Consider the following 19,640-nt stretch of genomic DNA (forward strand, 5'->3'; position numbering starts at 1 on the left):
TGCATCACTTTATCATTATTTCTTATGGGAGAAGTGTTTTTAATATGAAAGGCTTTAGATGTCATTTGAAACAATACTATTCTGAAAACCCTAGGGAGTCATGGAAGGACTTTAAGTGAGAGGAATGAATGACCTTGTCAACAGTGAGGAAGATGGCTTAGAAACAAAGCGCGATGCAGGAAGTCAGTTGGGAGATGATTGCATGGAATAAAGATCTGTTGCCTGATCACACTGGACAGCGATGAAAGTAGGGATTTCAAAGTATTTGGGGGACAGAAGAATAGGGTTTGGTGATTCATTAGCTATGGCAGGAAAGAGAAAGGGAGACACAGCCAGCATGACTCAGTGGTTGAGCGTCACCCTATGAACTAGGAGGTCAGGTTCAATTCCAGGTCAGGGTATATGCCTGGGTTGCAGTTTGGGGCGTGCAAGAGGCACCTGACCAATGACTCTCTCATTATTGATGATTCTATCTCTCTCTCCCTCTCCCTTCTCTGAAATCAGTAAAAAAGAGAGAGAAAGAGAGGATGGCATTTATGATTCTAGCTTTGGCTGGTATTAAAAAACACAGAAAATGATAGATTTTGGATATGTTCATATTGATGAATGGTTGGACATCTAGGTGGCTAATTCGGGGGTAGATAATTGGATATGCATGCCTGGAATGTCAGAAGGATGGGAGCTGGAGAAATAGTTTGGGGGCATGGGGTGATCATGACATACAGGACAATGGAAGTTGTGAGTACAGACAAATTCACCTAATGAAGATTTGTACAGTAAGTCCACAAAAGAGCTACCTTTGGAACTTGGAGTAACACCTTCATTTAAGAGGGTGAATGTGGAGACTATAAAGGACTGTTACAGCAAAACATTGTCTAATAAATTGATTCACAGTAGGGGTCTGTTGGAAGGTCAAAGGAGTTGAGGTCTTGAAGAAAAGACAGTTAAACTAAGGGATCCAAATGGCTAAAGACTGTGGGAAAGAAATGGAATCCAAGAAAAGGCTGACACAATAATATAAAATAGAGAAATAAAGTAATCGGAATTTTTAGTGAGGTTGTGCTCCAGGGATGTCACTTCTGTAAATGTTGTCCCCTGCAGTTGTGCAGTGGAGTGGGTACATCCTCAGATACTTCTCTGGGCAGGTGCATCAAGCAGTCCCAAAGAGCAGCATTTATGGTGTATTTTCTGGAAGTGGGATCCTTTGGGGCACAAAAAGTAGAAAGCTGTGAATAGTGCTCCCTGGAGCTGAGCAAGGCAGCAGCCCTGACCCAGGGTACTGTTAGGCACAAATACATGGTACACATGGATGTTGTGAGGCGGAGGTGGAGGGGTGAGCTGTGGAATGACAGTGTCAAAGCAGCAGGAAAGGGGAAAGCCTGGAGGCCAGTTGGGAGATTATTTAAGGTCCAATTCATCCCTAAATCATCCAATTACTCATTCATTAAAAAGATACATACTAAGGACTCTGTCATGAGTGCTGTGTTAGGTTCCGGGACTAAGTCTTCACCTGTGGTAGTTGGGGCTGATCTCTGTATCAGAAGGGTACACGGTGATTCCTTTCCTATAGATCTTTATAATGTTTGCTTTGCTTTTCCGTTAGAGATGGAAAACGGAGTTTTGAATATAAAGGCACTTAGTCTTTGATTAGTTCTTAAAATAGCTGGCTTTTACTTATTTCCCCCTCCTCCCATTTTTTTCTTTAATCTTCAGAGAGCACATCAGGCTTTGTAGTTGTTGCTTTGATTTCTAACACATTTGGGGGATGGAGAATTATTCTTTAGTTCCAATTTTTCCTTAGTATTTATTTATTCTCTTGAGATAGTAATCATGAATGATTATTTGGAGTTGGACTATGGGCACAATATACAATGATCATTAGACTTCACAGGTTTATATTTTAATGCATGTAACTCTTTTTTGTACAGTAGGTAAGAATAAAATAGAGGCAAGCCATGTCACTATGGGCTATTCAAAATAAGGCATATAGAAAGGGCCTCTGTTTTCTTTGGTCTTTTTGAAACACCTCAAGTTTATTAATCTATTAGTAGTGTATATTTGATTCTTAGCCAGAATGTGAAATTGGAGGGCTGCGCTCTCATGCTGGAAAATCAACTACGTAATATGTCACAGTATGTGCAAATGTGCACATTGAAGAACTTTGCAAAAGTTTAACCAAAACCTGCTTTCAGTTTATTAAATAATTTCTCAAGAGTATCCTTGAGGGAGGTACAACAACCCCATGACCACGTCATAGATCTCTTCAGAATTGATTCTTATAAAGGCAGTTCTGATTACGTTGATCCAAGCTATGTGGGGGTGGCAGGATGGGTAAAGGCCAAGTTTTATTTTTAAAAGTCTCCCCAAATGCTGTTTCACTTGGTTTATGAGGGCTTGGGACTACCCAAGAATTATCTTCCAAAGAATTTCTGCCATACGAGTAGTGTTCCTGAAAGTTTGAAAAGTGGTGAGGAATGGGTCTCTCGTTATCTGTCCATGATTGGAGAGTTGCTTTCTCTGATAAAATCTTCACGTCTCCTGGTAAGTGGGAAGATGTGTGTGTGTGTGTGTGTGTGTGGGGGGGGGGGTCATTTGTATGTTGCAGTGAAATCCGTCAAGTGCAGTTTTGTGCTGTCTTTCCCAAGCTCTTCCATGAGTCCTACAGGCCACAGGCTTTCTTGACCACAGTTGGGGTTTTCAGTTTTCTCAGTAGTTCAACCTGTACTTGAGTCACCAGATGTAAATTAGACATTTCTCTCGCCAGCTCCCGGTATACATTTTGCATATCATCACTTGAAATGCTTAGTCTCTGGAGATCTCTGCTCTGCAGATCGCCGTCCTGACCCCTTTGTTTGGCTTTTTGTAGCTCTATTCTGAGACTGACATTCTTTCTTCATCAGTTCTAGTTCTTGTTCCAAGCCATGGATCTTCGGGTCACAACCCAACTTTTCCACCCCCCAGTGTGATGAAGGTGGATTTAAATGCCTCATCACCTGCTGAGTTTCCACCGCTGTTCTTAGCTGGAGTTCTACCTCCTTAGACTGCAGCTGTTCATTCAGTACTTTCCAAGATTCAGAGTTGTCTTTGTTCATTTTATCCAATTTGCTCTTTAAAGTATCTCTATCGATGCAAACCTCTCGATATGCATGATAGGCCTTATTTACTGGGACTTGCTCCCGCCCCACAGAACTTGTTTCTCCATCTAATAGAGCGCCTGTACGCTTTTCTTCCAAAAACCTTACTCTTTTCTTTAGGAAAGAGCTCTCTCTCTCTCAATTCTAGAGTCGTTTTCTGATGTCTTCATGCGCAGTGACAAGGGCAAAATGTGAGGCAACTGACTCATCTCAGTGTGTTGAGAGGGAGTCGCCGTGTCTCTCCGGTGGGCTTTTTCGTGGTTTAGAATGCGGACGTCACCTTCACCGGTGTATCCATGACAGCCCAGGTCAGGCTACGTGGGGCCCCAGGTCCATTCCCCAGCACGGGCTTCCGGTTTCCTGGAAGACACTGCCGCTTGCATTGCGAAGGCCCGGAGGGTCGGAAGGAGCCGTAAGCCCGGCCAAGGGGCCAAGGCTGGGCAGGAGGCGGCTCAGACCTGCCTGCCCCGGGCCGCTCTAGAGCAGGGAGAGGTGGCCGCGGGGAGCTGGAGGCGAGCAGCACCCGTGGGAAGGGGGCTGCCGCCACCCGGGAGCTCAGCGCCCAGGGAGGGCCTCTGTTTCCTATCCCTCTGTGCTGGGAGGGACAGGTCAGACTTTCGTTCACCCAGTGGTCTGTGTTGGGTTGCTGCTAGTCAGGCCAAAGAGAAAGCTCCTTCCCTTTCCAGTCCCAAACTCAGCTCAGCAAGTTGTTACTTATTTGGTCAGTAGGCAATAGGAAAGCAGAATAAAAATAAAAGAAATAATAATAGAAGACGTATATTAAGCTGTAAGGCCACAGTAACTCACACATGAGTGCATGTCTAATGGCCAAGTGAATTTTATGAACTGTCATTCTGTAGACCCAAGACCCCAGGTTACGTCTCTGTATGGTCTCAGTATTATGTTGTGGACTATGAACCATTGAGGGACAAATGTTAGGCGAGTCAAAATACACGCCAAAAATAGGATTTGAGAGCGGAAAAACAGAAATACATTTCTGTTCTCTCTCTCTCATGAGACATGCCTTCATGTCTAGAATAGACTTTATTTCTTTAAAAATATTAAGTGAGATAATGATATAAAGTCCACAGCGGTCAAGTAATAATTGCCAATAAGAAATGGAAGCACGGGGAGGTAGTAAGGAGATTTGCTTAGTTCACTCAGCTGGTAGGTGGTAAGTGGTGGGATCAGTAATCATCCTAGAAGGCTTGGCCCCTCCGCCCAGCCTTCCACACTTTTTGCTATGCTGCCTTCCAAAGGCTGAAGGAATTGGTCATGTTGTTATTATTGTCATTCTTTTCTTCTTATTTTTATTTTATACGTAAGTAATATCAACATGTTAGAAGTACTCCAGCCTAACCCATCTGTTACTATGTAGCTACAAAGAAGAGCTTTATGAATAGTTTGATCACAAATTGTGTTACCATACAATCAGTGAATCTTGAACCCTAAAGTTTTAATATTCTTTCAAATGGAGATGATTTTTATGATTTCTGAATAAACGCCTGGGCTTTGGAGGCCATTGAGGTATAATTCTATCTTAACTATTTACTAGTTCTATAAACTTCATTAAAACACCTAATTTTTCTGAGTCTCCATTTTCTTAAAAATTAGATTGAACCTCCTTTATGAGACTGCTTGGAGATTCAGTGGGTAGAGAGTGGGATGTGCTAAATGCTTGTTCTTTTATTCATGAGTCTCGGAAGAAATAAGTATCAAATATTGTCACAATTCACCTAATCCTGTAAAGTTCTAAGATTATCATCTCTATATCATCATACTAGAGGCCTGGTGCACGAAAATCATGCACGGGTAGGGTCCCTAGGCTGGCCGGTGATCAGGGCTGATCTGTGGGGCAATCAGGGGGCCGCCCCCTGCTGGCACCTGCCTTGGCGAGCCTGGCACTGCCCGCTTGCCAGCCCTGTCCTCCGCCGTCACCACTGGTCGCCTCCCTTGGCGGGGCAATCGCCTCCACACCCCCCACCCCCCTCCGCTGGTACCCACCTTGGCTGCCCTGTGGGCTGGGGGCAGCTCCTGCATTGAGCATCTGCCCCCTGGTGGTCAATGCATATCAGAGCGACCGGTCGTTCTGCCGGTCAGCCGATTTGCATATTAGGCTTTTATTATATAGGATATTGTTCTTCATGAGCATCAAATGCTGTGAGAGCCTACATGTCTGAAAATATTACCTGGTTGAAATAAGTAAATGCAAACAAGAAAGCATTAGGGCATATTATTGCTGGAAGTTCATCACAAACCCAGAGAGTCCAGAATGGCCTAGGAAAAGAAGTAGGTATAGGAATATTTTCAATATGTTGGATGTTCTGTGGACTTAAAAACTAGTTTCTACCTGAAATGTTTCTTAAATCTACCCATTGTGATTAAGTCTTTTCCTGAATTATAGCCACAGATTTCCTGGTGTCTGATTGTGACTGAGGTAGAATCCATTTGTATTTTCATTTTATGAAGCCAAGAAAGAATATTTCAGTTGGTACTTTAAAAAATAAACACATGTGGGACGATTCCTTTCTTTCTTATCTTTTAGATTTTAAGTTGAATTCTCACTATTTATAAATTATGTCTTCTTTTTGCTTCAAGTATTTCCCAGAATGCAATATTTGATAATGGCAAGAGTCATTTTTTCGATTCATTTGTTCATAATAGGAAAGTAAGTTAATAGTTTTTGCCTCAAAGCGCTTTATATAAGTAATTTCATTTTCTTTAGCTAGAGAGCACATTATAGGGAGTTAATACATCAAGATATACTGTAATGTTTCTCTTTTGACTGTTTTGAGACTGCCATCTGTTCTGAGAATTTGTGTTTGAAAAAGCAGCTATAAACTTTGCTTTTAAAATTGTTTTTGGACTCTCTGCAGCAAGCCAGAGTATTGTGCTTGCCTATATTCTGAGCTAAACTCAATCACATTGTACAAAAAAAATAAATAAATAAAGCCTATGTTTGATGAGAACACAAGCAAGTGTATTTACAAAGATGGGTCAACAAAATGAATTTGTTTTTAGTTCCTCTTCATAGATGGCTCTTTCTAAAAGAGTATTAGTTTGTTTGTGGTTAGCTGGAGCTGAGAGTAGGAGGGAAACACTGACATTTAATCAGGAATTATTGGATCATCTTTTGTAACAGAGTATGGGGATTTCATTAGTGTTCAGTGCATGGCACCCTATTTGTAGTAAGGAAATTTAGTTCTTCCTGCCTCAAACTGATTTGAACCAAAGAATAGCTTCCTATTAATACTATGTGTGTATGTATATGCATGTACACACACACACGCACACACACACAGATATACAAAATCTATTCTCATCAAGACAGAGAACCCTTGTTCTTCCTCATGAACTATTTCCATTTCTCTCTTCTTCCAGACTGGTTAGCATTGCATTTCCTCTTTTTCTTGTGGTTGGTGCACCATATGAATAGTTCTGGCCAATGACTTGTGGGCGGAACTGACATGAGAAAATGGAAAGAAAATTGAACTGCGCCTTGAGCCCCTCAAGAGCTTCCTTGCTCTGGCACAATGACCATAGGAGATCAGGGTGCTGTGTCAGCCTGGGTCTCCCAGTAACCGCATTGAGCGGTAGCCTTGCTGACATGCATGAGCAGTTAGCTGGAGTGAGAAATTAAGCTTTGTTTGAAGCCACAAAGATTAAGGGGCTGTCTGTTCTAGATTATAATCTCTCCTGTCCTCACATAATTCAGTAAACTGCATAAACATTGTTGCTGTAGTTTAAGGAAAGAATTAACATCACTGTCGTCATCATCTGGGAGATTTAAACTTTATGCACAGTGCTCATATTTGTTGAATTTAATTTCCAAATCTCTGATAGATTTAGCTATATTACCTGCAGATATAGGAGTCCCAAAAATGTATACACATAAAGACAGTGCTATTAAAATACATTTCATTTATAAAATTGAGCTATCAGCTGTTAAAGTGTGTATACATTTTTTGGGACACCCTGTATACTACTTGAAATAATATTTGCATTTATCATAAGAATTGCTAGTGGTTTTATATAAATAGAAACATCAGGTAAGAGTTGAAGTAAAATAGAGCAACCTGCTTTTTTAAAAAAAAAATATATACCACACCAGCTGAGCTCTTATTTTAAATAAGCAGATTCAATTTTACAAAAAAGCTCCCCCAATTTCATAAGCATTATAGCTATGGAATTATTAGAAATGATAGTTATTGTTACATAGTAATATGCTAAAGCTGAATATCAAAAAACAGTACTTCCTTAACATAAACAGAGGAAGTGTTGGAAACGTATTTTGAAGTTGCCTCTAGAATCCCTACCTTGACAAATAAGCTGTAGGCTCTCCTGATTACAAGTTTTATACTTTGAAAGCCCATAACTCAAAAGTGTTGTTTCAAAAATTCTTAAGAAATGTGAAAGTTCTAGAATTTAATATTCGAAAAATGTCCTATGTTTAACTTAATTCTCCTACTGTCTATTTGTGAGTCTTTGCAAGCATCCCTCATTTAACATTTCCAATGGAGCCAGAAACAACTTTAGATGTACATGGCTCATCATTGCCTCTTTGAACCTGTTTACTATTAAAAATGCATCCCATTTGTCTATCCACATTTGGCATCCATGAATAGTATGAGGTTCTTATATTTTCTAGAGCTCTCGGGTAGCTGGGTATATGTGTGGCTTGTCCCCTATTGGACAGTCTAGCATTTTGAGGAGATTTTTAAACTAGAGAAAAATGAATTGGTTAATTGACTGTTTTTATCTCTTTTCATGGAATTTTCTACTTTCCATTATTCAAAATGTACAAGCAACCAACTTTTACTTCTGAAGAAAAAGAAGATAAGGAGGCTAGTGGGGGGAACCTGGGAATAGTTTAAGCCTTTGAGAGCTTTGTGATGAGCCCTGAAGATGTTATAATCAAACTGAGGCAAAAGTTCCATCTCACTCCCCAGTGTGAGCACTGGTTTAATGTGAGCGATAATGAAGCTGGGTTTGCAGTCAATATCAAAAATAGTAAGTAACTCTGGAAAGATGCCTGGAGAGGAATTTGAATTTGTCATTGCTTCTCCCCACCTTCTCACCTTCCTGAATATTCCTTACCACTTTAGTACTCGGTGTAATACAGGCTTCATAAAATAACCAGACCAAGGTATAATGGAAACCCACTATAATACAGCTGTTAAATGGATACAGACAGAAGTAGGTCAAATTGTGCTCTCTGAAGCATAAAGTGACGTGATAAGGGCTGTATGTGAAAGTCAGCCTGCCCGAGGAGATGAGCGTGGAAGGGAAGGGGTTCCGTTGCGCTGTCTCTATTATTTGTGTCATCTGAGAAGATGCTCTGGACAGCTCCCATGCCGAAGGCGAGGGCTGGACGCGTGTTTGCTGTCATGCTGCCTTGCCACACAGTGTCAGAAGCATTTGCTGAAGGAATATTAAAATATAGTTCTTTGACTTTCCTCTCACAATGGACGCCTCCTATATCTTATCCTTTCACTTAGAGGAGTTGTTTTTCCCTAAATTCTAAACCTGTAAGCCATCAGTTGGACACAGCTGGGGAGACAGGTTCAGAGCGTGTCTGATCCCCTTGTAGGACACCAGGCTGAGAGCTAGCCTGCCTTGCTGTCACTTTCTTGGTATTTCCACCGTTCCTTCTTTTATTTCCTGTCTTGTCTTCCTGTTTCTTAGGCAGCCTCATTAGAGTTTGGGCAAGTTCATGGAAATTCAATGGCATGAGTGGAAGACAGAGCAAGTCCTGTTTCTGTAGAACTAATTGGCAGTGCTCTCCTGGGCCTGGCAGAGGTGGCCCTGAGCACTTGCTTCGTGTGCAGTGAACACATTGCATTATTGAACCTTCTCTGCTTCTTTGACTTGTTGAATCAAGTCGAATTATCTCCCTCCTCTTGATGGAAGAAGGTAAGTAAATCCCTCAGTATCCCTTCATTGCCTTTATTTTTTTTCTTTATTATAAAGTATTACATATGCCTCCTTTTTCCCCTATTGACCTCTCCCGGGCCACTCCCATCTCCCAGCACATGCCCTCACCCCCCTACTGTCTGTGTCCATTGGTTATGCTTATATGCATGCATACAAGGTCTTTGCTTTATCTCTTAAACCACCCACACCCTCTCTGAGGTTGGACAGTCTATTCAATGCTTCTGTGTCTCTAGGTCTATTTTTGTTCATCAGTTTATATTGTTCATAATATTCCACAAATGAGTGAGATCATGTGATATTTATCTTTTTCAGCCTGTCCATTTTTAATTTTTTGAGGAAACACCATACTGTTTTCCACACCAGCAGTACACGAGGATTCCTTTTCTTCACATCCTCACCAGCACTTGTTGTTTGTTGATGATAGTCATTCTGACAGGTGTGAGATGGGACCTCATTGTCGTTTTGATTTGCTTCTCTCAGATGATTAATGACTTTGAGCATGTTTTCATGTCTCTTCTGTATGTCCACTTTAGAAAATTGTCTATTTAGGTCCTTAGCCCATTTTTTAAAAAATATATATATATTACTGATTTTTTAAAGAGGAAGGGAGAGGGATAGAGAGTTGGAAACATCAATGAGAGAGAAACATCCATCAGCTGCCTCCTGAACACCTCCTACTGGGGATGTGCCCACAATCAAGGTACATGACCCTTCAGTTCCCAGGCCAACGCTCTATCCACTGAGCCAAACCAGTTAGGGCCATGCCCATTTTTTTTGATTGGATTGTTTATCTTTCTTTTGTTAAGTTGTATGAGTTCCCTATAAATTTTGGAGATTAACCCCTTATTGGATGTATTATTGGCAAATATGTTCTACCATGCAGTTGCCTCTCTTGTTTTGTGGATGGTTTCTTTTGCAATGCAGCTTTTTATTTTGATGTAGTCCCATTTATTTATTTTCTCCTTAATTTCCATTGTCCTAGGAGCTGTATCGGTAAAGATATTGCTATGACATATGCATCATATTTTGCTGCCTATGGAATCTTCTAAGATTTTTATGACTTCCTGTCTTACGTTTAAGTCCTTTATCCATTTTGAGTTTATTTTTGTGTATGGTATAAGTTGGTGGTTGCTTTTATTTTTTTATTAGACATTCATAAAAGCATAATTCTGTGTGGTTCAATTTAAAAATGGCAAAAATACCCTGGCTGGGTGGCTCAATTGGTTAGAGCATCATGCTATACACCAAAAAGTTGCAGGATCGATTCCGGTCAGGGCACATTCCTAGGTTATGTGTTTGATCTCTAGTCAGATCATGTATGGGAGGCAACAGATCAATGTTTCTCATTACTCTCTATAAAAAAAATCAATAAAAACATATCCTCAGGTAAGGATTAAAAAATAAATAAAAATAAAGATGGTACAATGGAAGGGCATTTTATGGACCAAACTGTCTAATAGAAATATAATGCAAAACACGAATGTGCAAGCCACATCTGTAACTTTTCTTATTAGCCCCATTAAAAAAGTTCTGAAACAGGTGAAATTAATTTTAGTAATACATTTTACTTTATCCCATCTATCTAAACTATTATTTTGAATACTATAAAATTTATAGTTGAGATATTTTACATTGCTTTTGTAATAAAATTTCCATATCTGGAATATATTTTACACTTTAAAAAAAAATCTCAAATCAGACTGGCCACGTTTGAAGTCCCTAATAGCCAGTGTGACCGTGGCCGCTGAAGTAGGCAGCACAGCTATAGACTAATATAATACAGATTATAGTCTATATTACAGAATACAGACTAAGAGTCTCTGGCAGTAACCTTTTAAAACAAAGCTGCTGCTCATGTGCTAGTGCTGTAGATTGTGTTTTTCCTCCCAGAATTTCATTGTCCTTAATTGATATCATTTCCAAGAGTTAGAGAGGAGAAGAGTAAAAGGCTAATTGCAAAGGCAGTGAAATAAATGTGGAGACTGACATTACTTACTCCTTTCCCTATCTGTAGCAGTACTTGGAGAACGTCTTTGCCCCTTATATTGCTATTGCTCCTTCCTGCATTTCATCTTTTTCAAAGTGAACAGCTATACGTGGATTGTCAATTATTTCAGACGCTTTCTGTATACGGTGACCACCCACACCCGTGCAATTCTACGTGGGAGAGTTAACTCTGTGAGAGAAACCTCTGGAAGCAATTTCCCTTTTGAAAACAAAGTTGGAAGTATAATTTTCCTGGATCTGCTTAGACCATATTGAATATTTTCTCCCACATTCTGTTTGCAAAGTTTAAGTATGATAAAGATATTTTTAAATTGATAGAGCACATTTCCAGAGCTCAATGCATGAACCTCTGAAAATAACGGCAACAAAGAACAACAAAGTGAAGACTTGTTCTTTTCTCACATCCTTATAGGCATGTCTCATCTTCTTCCTCACACTCCAGAACTCCCCAGCTGCTCATCTATAGCTTGTCTTGACACCACTGCTGGGAGTGCACCTGCTCAGAGACTGGTTTAGCCTTAGGTGCCAAAATGACTTTTTCCTCTGACTTTCATAGAATAAAAGAACACATATCTGGCACCTGCTTGCAATGGAATTTCCAATGTGCTTACATTTCATGATTACAAACTGGACTTAATGGCTTTAAATTTGAAAACAATCACCTTCAGTTTACCTATTGAACTCAATTTTTATGCATAAATATGCGTGATTTAAATATTTTGATAAAATCCAGGTGAATAGTTCAAAAGAAAAAGCAGTTAGTTTTATTCACTGTTTAGTTACTCTGTAAAATTAATGCATACTTTGTGGGGATGTACTTAATGATTTTATGGTTATTCTTTCCTCATTGAACTCTCTATTATTTATTTAGTTTCATCAGTACAGACTCATGGATTTTGGCTGTAAACTGTGGCTTATAATCTGTTATAATCATCATTTATTTTGATCTTCAAGTTGCTCTAGTCTTCGCTAGTGAGAGACCTTCAAGCTGTCTTTTGGTATTTCCCATAATTTGGGGGGCAATTTGTTACTTTTTGACACAAGATGATGTTTTGGGCTCAACTTAAACAATTCAAACAATTTCTCTGTCCCAGCTCTGGAATTATTTGTTTCTACAAGGAATTATGGTTTCTTTTAGTGGATGGTGGTATTTAGAAATGAAGATATGGGTGCTTGTTGCTAATGGGTTGTCACTTCTCCCTGGTACTGCAAGTAGACAGAGCTAAGGAATATATTTTATATTCATGCACATAACTATTTCCATCGACATTTACATCTATATACCCTTAAAAACCTTGAGCTCATACCGGTATCTCTAATTCCAATTCCCTTCTAGTTTTCTGCATTTTTATATTTGTAATTCCTTTCTCTTACAGTAATTGATATTATTCTCATTATATGTATATTTTTTCAGTCTCCTTGTATGTAGCCAGGCTTGAACTGCCACTTCTGCCACCACCCCTACCCTGCAGGGATGCCCTTCCCACCATGCTTGGTCCTCAGCACTATATGCTGGGCCTCTCTTGGGGGGCGGGGGGCTGCCATGCCCTGTATGGAGTCCCCTGTGTGGGTCTAGCTCTGACAGTCCACTCTGGCACTACAGCCCTGCCTCCCTTGTTCTGCTTACCCTCTGTCTTGGGGCTGACTGTTTAGGAAAGAAAATGAGAAAGGAAAGAAAATCATTTTTTAAGTGTCAGGTGACATATTCCTGCAGTGAACATAAAATGCCCTTTTGTTATAGGTGAACTATTAAATCTAGGTTTCCTGAGTAAGTTTGGAAATATCATTAAACGTTTGGATTTTACTCAATATATAATGAATATATTTTGTGCAGAATGTTTTAAGGTGTCAACACACCCCTTCATTCAGCTATTACTTTTGACGTATATATTTTTCATAGCTATACACATTTAAGAACTGAAACAACAGATGATTACCCCGGCAACCCTACCCCTAATCATAGAATTTCCATTGTGCTGACAAGCAAATATCTAGTTACTATAACTCAATTACATAAGAGTATGTGGAATTTCATAAGAAGTATATAAATTATTTTATATTGTTTCATGCATTTTAATGTCCCCATCTTTACAATACAATAAGCTGCTGTATAAGTTAGCTGAGCTGCACAAAATGGGTTGTTAAAGTAATCCCAATACCAGACCAGTGGGGAGAATTTCAAGGATGCTCAGTGACACAATGACAATGTGTTACTACAATGACAAAAATTAAGACATTTGCAATAACAACAAGTGGATGTTTGATTTTGCAGCCTTGCCTCATAATACTGTGTATCCACATGGTGCATAATACTTTCAAATTTTAAAAGATATTATTTAAAATCATGGTATTAATAGTATTGTTTTTATTAAAACTATTGTGCTTAATCTTTAAATAGTTATGTTACTATGTGTGGCATTAAGAAGTAGAGAAATTGCTAACTAAAAAAAAGCAGTTTAGATTAAGACCTTATGAATATTACATATACTTTCCAGATACCAGAGAAAAACATCATGTACTGTTCTGTCAAGATAATGTGGCGCTTAGTAATTATTTTTAGTGGGTTTTTTTTATTAACCTGGTCGGTAAAGAGAATAGTTTGAATTGTTCTTTTTAACAGCACAGTTCAACAATACAATGAAATGTCAATACTTCAGAAAATGAATTGATAATTATCAAGAATTATAGTCTAGTCAACCACTGAAAGTAGAATGCAAAGTAGGCTTCAAATTACTTTTACAGATTTAATGTTTCCAACTCATCACTTGCTTTTATTTTTAAAAAATTTTTGAAATTTTATTGGGGTGACATTAGTTAACATGAACATACAGGTTGCATGTGTGGATTACTAAGTTACAAATCTGTATATTGCACTGTGTGTCCACCACCCAAAGTCAAATCTCCTGTCACCTCTTTTAGGACCCCTCTATCCCCCCACCCCCTCCCTCTGGCAACATCACACTGTTTGTGTTTCATATTCCGCATCTGAGTGAAATCATACGGTTCTTAGCTTTTCTGTCTGATTTATTTCACTTTGCATAATGTTCTCCAGGTCCATCCGTGTTGTTGTAAATGACGCGATTTCATCCTTTCTTATGGCCACGTAGTACGCCATAGTGTATATGTACCACATCTTTATCCAGGCCTCTACCACAGAGCACTTAGGCTGTTTCCATGTCTTGGCCACCGTGAATAATGCTGCAGTGAACATAGGGGTGCATATATCTGTGTGTATAAATGATCTCGAGTTTTTTGGGTATATACCCAGGAGTGGGGTTGTTGGGTCATATGGTAGCTCTATTTTTAATTTTTTGAGGAATTGTCAGACTCCTTTCCATAGTGGTTGTATCAGTCTACATTGCCACCAAGGGTACATGAGGGTTTCCTTTTTTCCCACCACCTCTCCAATGCTTGTTATTGCATTGCTTGTCTTGTTGATAATGGCCACTCTACTTGGTATAAGGTAGTATCTCATTATAGTTTTAATTTGCATTTCCCTAATTGCCAGTGAGGTTGAACATCTTTTCATATATCTATTGGCTGTATGTCTTCTTGGGAGAGGTGTATTTTCAGGTCCTCTGCCCACTTTTTGATTGGATTATTTGTTTGGTGTTCAGTTTTATGAGTTCTTTATATATTTTGGAAATTAAATCATTGTCAGAGCTACTGTTCACAAATATTATCTCCCATCTGTTTGACTGCCTGTTTGTTTTGTTGTCCATTTCTTTTGCAGAAGCTCTTCAGTTTGATATAGTCCCATTCATTTATTTTTGCCTTTACTTCCTTTGCCTTTGGGGTCAAGTCCATAAAATGTTCTCTACTACCCAGGTCTATAAGTTTGGTACCTATATTTTTTTCTATGTGACTTAATAGTTTCGGGTCTCATGTTTCGGTCTTTGATTTAATTTGAATTTTTATATGTGGGGACAAACTGCAATCCAGTTTTCCCAGCACCATTTATTGAAAAGACTATCTTTACTCCAATGTGCATTTCTGGCTCCTTTGTCAAAAATTATCTGTGCGTATATGTGTGGTTTTATAGCTGGGCCTGCTATTCTGTTGCATTGACCTGTGTATCTATTTCTCTGCCAATACCATTTTGTTTTGATTATCATAGCTCTGTAGTATATTTTGAGTTGAGATAGCATGATACTGCCAGCTTGATTTTTTTTTTCTTTCAGGATTGCTTTGGCTATTCTGAATCTTTTGTGGTTCCATACAAATCTGATGAGTTCTATTTCTTTAAAATATGACATTGAGATTTTGTTAGGGATTGCATTAAATCTGTATATTGCTTTGAGTGAAATGGACAGTTTAACTATGTTGATTCTTCCAATCCATGAACATGGGATATTTATCCAGGTTGCTTTTAATATTTAACTTTCCTCAAGTCATTAAGGTATATAAGCATCTGAGAAAAGTAAATTAAAATCCCACTGACAAAGGTATAGGAAACAGCATTGGTCAAAGATGAGATAAACCTCCTTAGTTTTATTTCTGGTGAAGAAAATTACTTAGTAGCCATGAAATCCTAAATGTTCAGTTTTGTTTCAGATTCTCTTGACAATGTCCCTTGGGGAGAAGACTCTATCCACGTTATTCTGCTCACATCAAAGACAATGATGAGATCTGCATAAAAATAGAGTATTTTTTTAAAGAAAAGTTGAAGCTCTTTCAAGTGTTAACCAAATACAGCACTCCTCCCTCATCCCTGAGGGATGTTCTAAACCCCCCAGTGGATGCCTGAAACCACAGATAGGACTGAGCCCTATATGTACAGTTTTTTCCTACATATACATACCTGTGATAAGTTTACACTACTCATGTCCTTTGGGACCATTAGTAATAAAATAAGGGTTACTTGAACACAGGCACTGTTATATCACAACAGTAAATCTGATAACCGAGACAACTACTAAGTGACTAATGGGTGGGAAGCATCAGCATGGAGAGAAAGAGGAAATATTGGGGCTGCTACAAACACTGAGTTAGAAAACAATGACAGAAATTTCAGTGTATTCAAAATCTGAAAATATTCCTGTCTTTTGAACCAGCATTTCTACTTCTAGTAATACGTGGACATGTTAGCAAAGATATCGGTGCAAGAATATCCACTGAAGTTTTATTATCAGTAGCAAAAATAAATACACCCCAATGTCAACAACAGAAACCACCCAAAAGTTCACCAATAGTAGCATGCTATAGCCATCATCCTGTGCAATGCTAGGCTGCTGACATCAACTGTGAGGTAGGATAATGGGTACTAACGGGGAAAAGACTAAAATTGGTTGGGGTAGAGCATTTGAAAAACAATGTGTTTATTATAAGACTACTTTTGAAAAAATATTAATGACAATAAAATTGAAGAGGAAGAAAGGTTAGTATATGAAGAAGAAAACCAATTGGCAACACTATTTTCCTAGTTTACTCAATAAGCAGACAGTCCTGACAGTGTGAAATTTGAAGTTTATAATTAATTATTAATGAAAAATTTTAATAAAATTTTTCTGTGTGCCAACACTATTGTTAATTTTTCATTGAGGTGTGAGATTAGAGAACATGCATTTTCAGGGATGTGTTTATGCATTTCACAGGTTTTGAGTCTGTTTCATACAAGGTGTATTCCAGTTGCTCAGGATACACATAAAACTTAAATTCTAGTTAGAAGAGATAGCAAACCTGCAAATAAATCGATTCACATTTGAATTCTGGATAAGCAAAGTCTATTACTATGAATAATAAGAAGATATGTTTAAGGCAAAAAGATAGGAGACCATGAACAAAAAAAAGGGGAAGCAGAGCCAGGGAATGTCAGTGGCCTTTCAGAACATGGAGGTAAAAGGCTGGTAACCACATAAAACCAATGCAGTAGACCTAATTTTCCGTCTATCAGTTCTAATAGTGCCCGGGATTTAAGCCCTGATATAGGGGCTTACTCAGATGGATGTCTTCCAGGCCAGAGATTATTTTTGGTTTACCACTTGTTTGTGGGTGGAAACTGAATATAGTAGCTGGTTCTTATACTTTTCACACTCTATTTTATTTATTTATATATATTTTGATTTCAGAGAGGAAGGGAGGAGGGAAAGACAGAAACATCAACGATGAGAGGGAATCATTGATTAGCTGCCTCCTGCACACCCCACACTGGGGATTGAGCCCGACACCCTGGCATATGCCCTGACCAGGAATTGAACTGTGACCTCCTGATTCATAGGTCAATGCTCAACCACTGAGCCATGCTGGCTGGGCCAGAGTCCTATTTAAACAAAAATTTATATTCTTTTCTGTTCCCTTTATTATATTAACCTTATTAGGAAAAGCTGTTCATAGGAAATGCAAATAATAGTCATAAATAGCATTTGTTCTTTTTACATTGAAAAAATCCTGAATTTTCAAATAAAACAGGTTAATTCCTTTTAAAAAAAATCATTGGTAAGGTACTAATAAAGGTTGGTTGGGATTTAAAATTTTTCATTAATAATTATAAACTTCAAATTTCACACTGTCAGGACTGTCTGCTTATTGAGTAAACTAGGAAAATTTGATAACATGTTCAAAAATAACTTTTGTTCAAGACCACATCAATCAGGTTTTCTTTGGTATTTGAGCACACTTTACAATTATAAGTCTTTAATAATTAGTTTGACCAAGCTGCTATGGTAGAGGAACAACTGAATCACTTAACTTTTTATAGCAAAGGTATTTTTAAAATTTTATAGATAGCATTTATTTATTCAGTGCAATTTAACAATTTTCTACCAAGGGCCTTCTCGTGCCAGACACATCATTGCGTATGCTCTAGACCAGCTGAGCCAATCCATTGAAGGATCTTTTAAAATTTGACTAAAGGAAGAAGAGTAATCCCTTCCAGTGAGGAATGAAGGTGAGATATGAAGTGAAGACCAGTAAATGGTCATGCTCTGACCCTCTAAACCAGCGGTTCTCAACCTGTGGGTCGCCTAAGACCCTCCTGCATATCAGATATTTACATTATGATTCATAACAGCAGCAACATGACAGTTATGAAGTAGCAACGAAAATCATTTTATGGTTGGGTCACCACATGAGGAGCTGTATTTAAAGGGCCAGAAGGTGGAGAACCGCTGCTCTAGACTCAAAAACTGGTAATCTAAGCAGACGGCGAGGTAACAAGGAAACAATACAAATGTTTGGGGGTATTTATAAGTGGGTATGGAGTGATTCCGTGTTTCTTAATACTGATCGATACTGCCTATGCTTTTCTAACCAGACAGTCCCTGAAAAGTAGGAAAAAAACATTCAATAATCTCTTCTATGCCAGAGTATAGTGGGACAGGGTCCCTTACAGGAGCAGTGAGAATCTTCAGGCTAAATTGCTTTAAATTTAACACTTCTTTCTTTGCATGCTCCCTTGATCTTTCCAATTATGTGTGCCATGAAGTTCTCATTTTTCCAGCTTTGCTTTTTAGAACCAGATGCAGACAACAAGCAATTATTTCTTGTTAAGAGAATACAAGTAGAAAATAAAAGACCTCTTTAAACTACAGTGTATCATCAAATGTGTGTGTATATGTGATTAGGGACAGATGAGGAAGAGCTGATCTGTTGTGTGCCAGCTTCTAAGGATATTTGAACAGTTTCCATTTCATTTTGTGTACACACACATCTATGATTACCCAAGTGTATGTACACATGTTGAAATATATGTACCTGGATATCCCCTCTTTAAAAATATATTTGATTTTTAGACAGAGAGGAAGGGACAGGGAGAAAGAGAGAAACATCCATGTGAGAGCAAAACATGGATCAGCTGCCCCCTGTCTGCCCCCAATGGAGGATCGAGTCTGCAACCCCTGCGTGTGCCCCCTGACTGGGAATTGAACCTATAACCCGTTGTTGCCCAGACTGATACCCTACCAACTGAGGCATTCTGGCCAGGGCACATGAATATCCCCTCTTATAATTCAAATCTTCAGTAAGTAAATATTTAGAAACCAACTCTGTTTGACTAGGCTGCTATGGCAACATAGCAAAGACTGGGTAGCTTATAAACAACACTTATTTCTCACAGTTCTGGAGGCAGGAAGTCCAGGATCGGAGCACCAGCATGATCCAGTTGATAGCCAGAGCCTCCTCGCTGTGTCCTCACCAGGTGGAAGGAGCTAGGGAGCTCTCTGGAGCCCCCTTTATAAGGGCACTCATCCCATTCAGTAGGGCCCCACCCTCCCATCCAGAGCATACACTAACATTCAGACTGTAGCAGAAACCAGCAGTTATATTGAAGCTTAAAACAAAAATCATCAGAGGTTAAAACAACACAAAGAAAACAGAGCTATAGTTATGTGCTCACCAGGTAAAGAAGAGCCCATGTCACTTAGAAAATGAGTTCTGTGGGGCTCCTTAAGCTGAAAGCAGAAATGCCAGCAACAGAGGGATGGGAGAGTTGTTCCACAATAGGAGGTGCCTGCAGAAGTTAGTCTAGGTTGTTAAAGTCTAGTTGGCTAAGAAAAGGATTATAAAATTTCCAGGGGGCTAGGCACTCTACTTTTTAAGTCACAAGAGTGCAGACAATTTTACGGAGTT

The 19,640-nt window shown here is 38.9% G+C and overlaps 1 protein-coding gene and 1 pseudogene across 4 annotated transcripts in view; one reads left to right on the forward strand and one right to left on the reverse strand.

Annotated features, from left to right (window-relative positions):
• KCNK2 (potassium two pore domain channel subfamily K member 2) overlaps positions 1 to 19,640 on the forward strand; it is a 92,508-nt gene that overhangs the window by 69,702 nt on the left and 3,166 nt on the right. The gene's annotated exons all lie outside the window — the stretch shown is intronic.
• Positions 2,003 to 3,532, reverse strand: LOC102758588 (annotated as a pseudogene).

This window comes from Myotis davidii, unplaced genomic scaffold, assembly GCF_000327345.1.
Source record: "Myotis davidii unplaced genomic scaffold, ASM32734v1 scaffold362, whole genome shotgun sequence".
NCBI classification, from domain to species: Eukaryota; Metazoa; Chordata; class Mammalia; order Chiroptera; family Vespertilionidae; genus Myotis; species Myotis davidii.